Here is a 10,889-nt window from a genome sequence, read left to right on the forward strand (position 1 = left end):
ATGTATTAGCATGTTACCATCTATACTCTCATCTTGCTTCTGTAACTCGGGTGACATAGTTGTAAGTATCACATACGTTGCAGTACTATTGTCATCACTGCATTTATTATAGGAGCCACCTCTTTCTTGACCGAGTCATCAGCAAATGTCTCTGGAAAGGACTACTCAAGGACATAATCAATTTTCTCATGTCTGAGAACAATTCTCATATTGTAGTGCCAATCAAGAAAATTCAGTTTGGTTGTAGTATGCCATTCAAAACATATAGTTACTCAAGATTCAATATAAATGTAGATGATGAAAAGAAAAAGAATAATATATAAAGTGCATCAATTAATTTAACATGGACTTTTATTAATTTAATTGTACTCCCACTGTTTAACTAAAATTTATGACCCTCTTACATAAGTTTATGGAGTCCATACTTGACTTTCAGTGGGCTGAGATCCCATCTATCATATTAAGACCTTGAGTGTACTCAACAAGCCTTAATATAACATTTGGATAGATACTATTATCAATTGTGTCTCCATACAACTCCCAAATCATTAAGCTGACAACTCTTTATCTTCACACATCTTATGTGTTAGCTTAACATGCCTCTAAAATTTATTTCCTTGAGTGTACTCAACAAAAGATAAATTTTAGTTAAGTCAAACACGTCATTCAGAAATATCAAATATTTCATAGTGTCAAACATATCCCTAATAGACCGGCCTTGAGTGTACTCAACAAGTTGAGACGATTTGGGACTTTGATTTTTCACTATAATGATGGAAGACGATTATAAATGTGACTTAATATTTTATGGAGGGATTTCGCATTCAATGGGCTCATCAACAATAATACAATCATATATATTTTATTATACATCTACTATGCAAATAAACATATATACAATATAAAATAATATTGTGGACGATTATGGACTTTTACTATCTAATCTTCCCGAGTCATAAGGAAGACTAGTTGGTTAATTCCTAGGTGGCATTACATCGATCAGTATCAATGCACCATCTCCATGGTCTCCTCCTCTTCTTGTTTCTTCAATTAGTACAACTGCAACCTGTATCCTATACTAGTTGGCATGCATGCCTAAATGAAATTGGACTCGCAGACCCATAGTAATAATAATAGTAATGGACTCGTAGGTCCAAAATGATTAAGAGCTTGCAAGACCATAATAATAACAATAATAATGAGCTCGTCGGCCCAAAACACAACAAGAATAAAATCAACCATTAACACATCCACATGGTCGAATCCATAATTGTCCACTAATAATACATTCATCACATATATGTATGCCTATATAATATATAATATTATATGCTAACACATTTCAAGTTTCTAGCAATTAAGGTCATCTAAACTCTTTTAGACAAATGGATCGGAACAATTAAATAACTAATTAATCATATTAATCAATTAATTTAATTAGCGGGCATATTTAATTAAAATTAAATTTTAATTAAATACCGAATTAGAGTCCAACTCTAATTCCACAATTATAGGGCGAGATTATTTAATTAAAATCAAATTCTAATTAAATATCAAATTAGAGTCCAACCCTAATTTCAAAACTTAAGTCGGTTGAATTTAATTAAAATCAAATTTTAATTAAATAGCAAAATTAGAGTCCAACTCTAATTCCAAGATTTTAGGGTGAACTTGTTTAATTAAACAATTTATTAGAATCCAACTCTAAAAAAAAAAAAAAAAATTCAGGGCAAGATAATTTAATTAAAATCAAATTTTAATTAAATGTGAAATTAGAATCCAATCCTAATTACAAGAATATATTTGGGTGAATAATTAATTAAAATCAAATTTTAATTAAGTTTCTAATTTTAATTGAATTAATATTTTAATCTAGGATAACATTCCTAAATAAAATAAAATTCAATTTAGCGTCAAATTTAATATATAAGTTAAAATCATATTTTAATGAAAATATAAAAGTCATCAATTAAAATTAAATTTTTACTTTGGGTCAAAATTAAATTTAAGGGTCAAACCCATTAAATACATTTTAAAAACCCATTTAAAATTCAAATTCAAAATTCATTTTGAAATTTGCAAATTGCCTCAAGTTTAAAATTAAAAGGTGGTCCTTCAGTTAACTTAATTGCATGATAGGTCCTCCAATTAAAATTGCAACGTGATCCTTCTCGTTTAATTACAGGTAGCCCCTTTACATTTCATAAATTGCAGAGAGGTCCCTCGTTTAAAATTTGCAATATGACCCTATATCAAATAATTGAAGATGGGCCCCTGAAACTTTAGAAATTGTAGACAAGCCCCCATCCCCAGTTACTCTCACCCGTCTGTAAACCCTAAATAATTCACCCCAATTTTTTATTTTTCTTGAGTTCGCGTTGCTACAGCAGTTGCAGACGCTGCTGCTAGCCGCTGCTACTCTTAGCAGCAGCGCCTGTCGCACCGACAGCCGCCAACAGTGTCGCTATCGCAGGCAGCAACTATTGCTGTCGGCATCCCACCCTATTTTTTTATACCATTTAAATCAGATTTAAAATAATGAAAATCAAATTTCATAATTTGCTAGAAACTAGAAACCGAACAAAATCAACTTTTGATTTTTCACATATTCAAGACAATTTCTAATAAAATACAAAGTAGGCTCTGATACCACTGTTGGGAATCTACTTAACATGTGCAACGAAAATTAAAATAATTTTAGATTCCCACCAAGATTCATCTTTGTGTTTAGATAGAAATTATGATAAAAGTCATACTTTTTTCTAGATCTGCAAATTCCTTAGCTTTTTCTTTGTACCAACGATCTTGATTCGCCACCTACAGTTGTCTAGTTGTCCAACCTCCAACGACGATTCACACAGAGAACAAGTTGCAGCTACCGGGGTTTTCTCCTATTGTGCTAGCAAGAAATTATGAGAAAACTGTATGGATTGAAAACCATAGCCATGTATTTATATAAACCCAAACGCTCCTGGCCTGGTCCGGTCTAATATTTAATTAATCCATTTAATTAAATCCGATTCGTGAATTAATTAATCCAATTAATTAATGCGGGCCTATAAATAACCAACACAATTAATTAATTTATCTAACGATTGTTAAATTAACTAATTAACAAATTACAATCTTCTAATTCTCTTTTGTGTACGACCATCAGGTTCCCGATCACGATACCTAACGATGTGAATATTATTTTGATCTAATCAAAATTAATAAATTAAAACATCATTTTAATCTATCACTAATTCACACTTGCCGTCTCAGATTGACATCTAACAATGTGTCAGGATAATACATGTGACGGGGAATGTCATGTGGTATGACAAAATCAAACTCGTTCGTTTACTGTGAAACTATAATCCCTTCGTCAATATGATCCAATTAATTACAAGATATTAAAGTATGTCAATCCCGAATATCGATCATATCTTTCACTCCACTATTAAGTCAATATAAGTCGAAAACTCTTTTTCGACTTATGAGTACACCTTGGCCAAGGATTTCTTTATCGACTTAATTGAATGAAACGCAGATCATAATCTCCTACTATCTAAGAGTGATGAATCTTTTATTGGTCTTTCACAACCTTCATACGATTCTTGACATACCTGAACGATATCATATTAGTGGCCCTTGGCAGAGCAACATCCAACACCGTCAAAGCATGACTGTCCTCATACAAGATACTATGACGACCTCAAATCAAATGATCAATCCCACTACCGAACATTAGAGATTAACCACTGACACTCACATAGTTATCCATGTGGAATCTCTTGGTGGATCTCCAATGTTTTGTTTTATAACAAAACATCCACGTGTTCATTTAAGTGTCACCATACTTTAACTTGTGAGATCAACTACTTACTTCACAAATAAGAAATGCCACACGTGATGGTCTATCCATAATAAAGATATTCGTATCTCGTTATTACTTACGACCACGGACGATTTAAGATTCAATCACTTGTAACTTGTATCTCACAATCACAACTCCTTATGATTAACAAATTACGAAAATTTGAATCTACGAACTCTATTATTTATTTAATTGTCTATTAATTAAATAATAGATCTGTCATTAAATTACATTAATTATATATCAAAAGTATTTATGTTCAAGGTTGATTGGACTTAGGGCATAATACTTACATCACTTAATAGAATGCTTTTTTATTGCAGTACGCATATCCACGTTTTGTCGAAATAAGTATTGAAAGAGTGCTTGGGAAAGTGTTCTCTTAAAATTTTGTAAAAATCTATGTCACACAAGGTGTATATAAATTCTATTAGTTTTCTTACCTTTGGTACAATTTCACCATTCCTCATATAAATCAATGCACCCTATCGCCAATTTTGAGTTTGAGGATGTCTTTCTTTCAAAGTTAGAAAATGATAGCAGATAGATTTGTAGAAGAAATATGTCTTCAATATATACCATTTTTCTATTATTTCAAACATAAAAGTTTTGTCCATTTTACAAATGGAAAGATAAACAAAGAAATATTAAGATAACGACATGGGGAAAAAGATAGTATTCATCGTTCTTCAAACATTGTAGTAATACTGATATTGTTGGAAGATCCCATATTCGTATGGCTTTGGGAAGAAGAGAAAGAATGCATCAAGTTTTGCATAAATGCAGGTTGCTATGGCAAAGGCAGATCTATAATTTCACCACAAAGCATTGACAGAACAGTTGATATATTCGGTCTTTTAAACGTGAATTCTTGAACATGTTGGAAATTTACTTATTATGCATAGTGAAAATAAAAATGAATTTCAATTTCCACCAAGATTCATCTTTGTATTTAGATAGGAATTGTGATAAAAGTTGTACATTTTTTTTGGATTTGCAAACTTCTTTGCTTTATCTTTGTTCCAGTAACTTAGATCTGCTTGCCATAGCTGTCCAATTGCCCAGCCTCTAATGAATTCTACACAGAGAGCAGATTGTAGTAACATGTTTTCTCCTCTTGTGGTAGCAAGAATAATGAGAATCTCTATGAATTGAAAATCCTAGTCATGTATTTATATTAGCCCAAATGGGCTTGGCCTGACCCGATCAAATATTTAATTAACTCATTTAATTAAATTCGGTTCATGAATTAGTTAATTCAATTAATTAATTCGAGCCTATAAATAACCAACCCAATTAATTAATTTATCTAACGCTTGTTAAATTAATTAATCGACAAATTACAATATTTCAATTCTCTTTTGTGTGTGACCCATCAAGTTCCCGATCACGATGCCTAACGACCTAAAATATTATCTTGATCTAATCAAAATCGATAAATTAAAACACCTTTTTAATTTATCACCAATTCATACTCGTTGTCCCAGATTGACATCTAACAATGTGTTAGGGTAATACATATGATAGAAAATGTCACGTGGTATGAAAAAACCAAACTTGTTCGTTTACCGTGAAACTATAATCCCTTCGTTAATATGATTCGATCAATTACGAGATATGAAAGTGTATCAATCCCAATTATCGATCATATCTTTCATTCAACTATTAAGTCAATATAAGTCGAAAACTCCTTTTCGACTTCAAAGTACACATTGGCCAAGGATTTCGTTATCGACTTAATTGAATGAAATGTAGATCATAATCTCATACTATCTAAAAGTGACAAATCCTCTATTGATCATTCAAACCTTTATATGATTCTTGACATACCCAAATGATGCAGTATTAGCGGCCCTTGGCAGAGCAACATCCAACATCGTCAAAGCATGACTGTCCTCATACAAGGCAATATGACGACCTCATGTCAAAAGACCAATTCCACTACCGAGCGTTAGAGATTAACTACAGACACTCAAATAATTATCCATGTGGAATCTCTTAGCAGGTCTCCAATGTTTCGTTCTATAACAAAACACCCTCACGTTCATTTAAGTGTCACTACACTTTAACTTGTGAAATCAGCTACTTACTTTACAAGTAAAAAATATCACACGTGATGGTCTATCCGTAATAACGATATCCATATCTTGTTATTACTTACAACCATGGATTATTCAAGATCCAATCATATATAATTTGCATCTTACAATCACAACTCTTTGTGATTAACAAATTACTTAAACTTGAATCTTCAGACTCTATAATTTAATATTATTTATCAGAATATTAATTTAAATAAATAATATATCTTGTGAAAAGTAAATGCATTAAACATATTAAAAGTGTTTACAACTTAAATCAATTGGATTTAGAGTATAACACTTACAAATTTCCACTTGCACTAGATCCAATCACTCATGTATCTAATACCATAAGCGTCCACATGACGACCGTATTTCTGTTGTGACAACAGCTTTGTCAATGGATTTGCAATATTGTCATCTGTGGGAACTCACTCTATCTTTACGTCATTTCTTTGTATAATCTCCCTAATGAGATGATATCGCCTTAGCAGATGTTTGGATCATTGATGAGACCTCGGTTCCTTCGTTTGTGCGATGGCTCCATTGTTATCATAAGACAAAGGTATGGAATCAACAATGCTAGGAACGACTCCCAGTTTATTAATGAATTTCTTGATTCAGACAGCTTCCTTTGCTGCTTCAGAAGCAGTAATGTACTTGGCTTCTATTATTGAATCAGCGGTTGTCTTCTCTTTGGAACTTTTCAACTAACCGCTCCATTGTTGAGAGTAAACAGATATCTGGAATGAGACTTGCTATCATCCTTGCCAAATTGAAAGCTCGCATCAGTATACCCATGAACCTTTAGTTCATCTCCTCCATAGATCAATAACATATCTTTAGTCCTTCTCAAGTACTTAAAAATGTTCTTAACTGCTATCCAGTGTTTCTCACCAGGGTTTTCTTGAAACTTGCTCGTAACACTTGGAGCATATAAAACATCTGGTCTTATACATAGCATCACATACATGATAGATCCTATAGTCGAAGCATAAGAAATCTTATCCATGTGATTCCTTTCATCATGTGTTTTAGGACACATATCTTTTGAGAGGTAAATCTCATGCGACATAGTACACAAACTTCTCTTGGACTCTTCCATGTTAAATTTTCTCAAGATTTTGTTTATGTACGAAGATTGGGATAAGCTAAACAATCATTTAGATCTATCTGTATAGATCTTGATTCTCAAGATATACGCTGCTTCTCCCATATCTTTCATGGAGAAATTCTTTGACAACCATAATTTTATAGATTGAAGTATTGGGATGTCGTTTTCCATTATTAATATGTCATCAACATATAACATTAGGAATACGACCGCACTTTCACTCGTCTTCTTGTAAACACATGACTCATCTTCATTTTTGAGAAAATCAAACTTTTTGATTGTCTCATCAAAACGAAGATTCCAGCTCCTTGAGGCTTGCTTTAATCCATAAATGGATTGATTAAGCTTACATACCTTGTTAGGTTCTTTGGATTCAAAACCTTTCGGCTGTATCATATACGCCTCCTCTTGCAAGTTTCCGTTAAGGAAAGTAGTTTTGACATCCATTTGTCATATCTCATAATCATGGTATACAGCTATTGCAAGCAAAATCCGATTGGACTTTAGCATGGCTACAGGCGAAAAGGTTTCATCAAAGTCAACACCTTACCTTTGTGTGTAACCTTTTGCTACTAGCCTTACTTTGTTTGTATGGATGTTTCCATCCACATCGACCTTTTTCTTGTAAACCTATTTACAACCTATGGGTTTTATCCCACCAGGAAGGTCGACCAAGGTCAAAACCTTTTTCTCATACATCGAGTTCATTTCGAATTCCATGGCCTCTTGCCATCTCTTCGAGTCAACACTTGACTTCGTTTCTACGTAATTTGTAGGTTCATCATCCTCAACTAATAATACTTGATTAATAATCTTGAATTCATACCTTCTGGGAGGTCGAATGATCCTACTTGATTTATGCTGAGCGGGAGTGTCCTAAAGAGTCTTTACATCCTAATCAAGAATCTGTCCATCAGCAAGTGTGGGATCAGACTCAGGTTCATCTAATTGGTCAATAGTATCTATGAATTCTTGAACTTCTACATTCTGCATATGAAGTTCAACTCTGTGCGCGCGCAAGAGTTTTGGCCTGAGCGTGCGCGCCGTTATGAAATTTTTTCATGTGTTGCACTTTGGTCCCTATAGTTCATTCTTTGTTCCTTTTGGTCCATATTTGACATCTTCTTAATCATTCATCTTCTAATACCATTTAGTTTCCTCTCGCTCTTCTTCAATCATTAACATCATGTCCAAATCAACTTTTGATACTTTGCGATTTAGTTTCCAAACTTTTGATTGAGCCCAAGTTAACAAAATTTTCGCTCTTCTGTCCAATTTCATTGTTTTGCCTTGAGTTACACCTAACAAACAAAATATGTATGAAGTTAAACATCAATTCATCATAAATAACAAAAATTGCTCTAGTTTAATGAATGAAATAAGTGTATAAAATATACTTATCAAATACCCCCAAACTTGAACAATTGTTTGTCCTCAAACAAAAGATAGATCAAATAAAATCATTAACATCCACACAAACACAGCTAAAACACATAAAATTACTTAAAACAAATTTCGTTAGATATCTTGCCTTCATAACTCAGGATTGAAGCCATAACATCGACTCTATGAATCACTTCAAAGTTATAATGTACAAGCTAAAATTCTTACATATTCAATGTAAAACGGGTGTGTGTATTTGTGTGTAGAGAAAAGTATAATGTTGTACAAGAATAAATTGATTCAATTCCCAACCTTAAAAGTCAACTATTTTCTTACTTCGCTTGTGGGATTCACACACCCCAAACTTATTTTCTTTTCTCTTTCCCAAGGTGTAATCTAAGGTTAATCTTCAATACTAATCTCTTACACCGGTCAAGTTTGTTTGGATTTTACTGATTGCAGTTTCACATGTTAACAAATGAGGATTCTCCTTATTTTTTACTGCTTCAACCTCTAAGAATTAAGCAAGTTATTAACCTCTTGTCAATAGGTCAAATCCTCTCAAATAAGTGTTCGGAGCTTAAGCAAGGCATTTTTTTATCACCCCTTATGCGGACGTCCTTCCCTTAAACTTTCTATATAATCCTTGTAGCGAACTTTAGGTCGATGACTTTCAAATCATATGACTTTAGAGCATCAGATTTTAAATTCTTACAGGTTTAATCACTTGAGTCATAAAGACTACGAAGAGACGATTCGAAATGAGATTATTAAAGCTGTTCTCATTGGGATCTTTATTTATTTTTATTTTTTAACTTTGCAATGCTTAGTGCAATGCCCCTTATTAAACATGCATTCTTAAAAATCTACCTCTAACTTAAGATTTTCACCCAATTTTCATCCTATTAGTCTCAGACAGTCCACGCAAAAATTGGCACACACGGAATCCACATTTATCTCCAAGTTTCTCCACAATAGTGCAATCCTCCAAATATCCTAAATTTGGTTTAAGAGTATACTGATGTTTAATGGTCGTTTGGTTTTAACAATCTAAGTTTTCTAGTCCAACCTATAAACATGAATCAACCTATTCATGCACAATGCTACAATCAACTCACGTGCAAAATAATTTTCGTTTCACATGAATAAGCAAAAATTTTACTCACACATAACTTGTCCACAATTTATAAACCAATGCACGTTCTCAATAATAAACATCATTCTCGGCAAGGCTATCTAACTCACACAAGTGTGCAGAACACGAATTTTTTTAATTTTTTTTAACAATGCACACAAATCACACAAAATAAAAAATTTGGTAATTAGACAACTTATCATACACTCCTTCCAAACTTAAACTGAATATTGTCTCCAATGTGAAATTAAAAGAAAATGAGGATGACTTCCCTGAATTGTCTGAATTGTTAACAACGGTCTGGTGCTCTGATGTTGAATTTGATGGACGCTTCTTCTCGTTTTTGCCCCCAAACTTGAGATTTATCTAGCTTCTCTTTGTTAATGTTAGTTTGATTGTTCCGTGATGTCATATTCCTAAAAATTCAAAATGTAGATATTAATCTCATAGAACAAGTGTTACTTAGCTCAAATATCAATAACCAACTTGATTATTCAAAGACCTAAGGGGGACGGGATAGGGCCGATGAATTCCTAAATTAAAACTTTGAATAAAATAAACTATCATATAATTCAATAGAAATAAAATAAAATAAGTGAAAAGGTAAGAACGCTTGGGTTGCCTCCCAAGAAGCGTTTCTTTATGGTCACTAGCTTGACTCAGCCGCAATGCATATGGTAGATCCTTAGGTGGCACATTTCTCTTGTTTTCGAACTGTATTCTCCTTCATTGTAAAATGACGAACAACATTAAGCGATTTTTACCCCAGTATAGCCTTCAAGACCTCTTTTGGTTTGGCAATATTTGGAGGTTTCAAAAGCCCATCCACATAGCTCTCTTTTTTGTCAGGTGGGTCAACTTCTTGAGTTAAGATAAAATCCACCGCCTACTTACTTCCTGATTCATTACCATCAGTAGATACATTCCTTGTAATGTCACAAAATTTCATAGATTATAATTTAATTTATGTATGCTATATTTTAATATTTTGAAAGTTTAGAGACTAAAGTATATATAAAGTAAATTTCGATTTCATTTGGCTTAAAATGTAGATACTAATGGAGCGATAATAAGTATATGAATATTGGACTCGTTGGATAGGTCGTAATTAATCATGCATGTTAGGCCGAGAAAAAGTTAATTTGGATTAGCGGAGCCCAAATTATCGAGGTCGAAAGATAGAGCTTTACAATTATATTTTAATTGATTATTTAATGAATTTAAATTTTCTCTCAAGTCACGTGAAAAGAATGAAGAATCTTTGTTAAGTTAGGGTTGAATATTTTAATAATAATAAATATATATGAGAGGGGGGGG

General features: G+C 32.7%; 1 pseudogene; it reads right to left on the reverse strand.

Moving 5' to 3' along the window:
• The window catches only part of LOC111395235, a 31,903-nt pseudogene that overhangs the window by 1,896 nt on the left and 19,118 nt on the right, over window positions 1-10,889 (reverse strand).

This window comes from Olea europaea, chromosome 6, assembly GCF_002742605.1.
Source record: "Olea europaea var. sylvestris chromosome 6, O_europaea_v1, whole genome shotgun sequence".
In the NCBI taxonomy this organism is placed as follows: Eukaryota; Viridiplantae; Streptophyta; class Magnoliopsida; order Lamiales; family Oleaceae; genus Olea; species Olea europaea.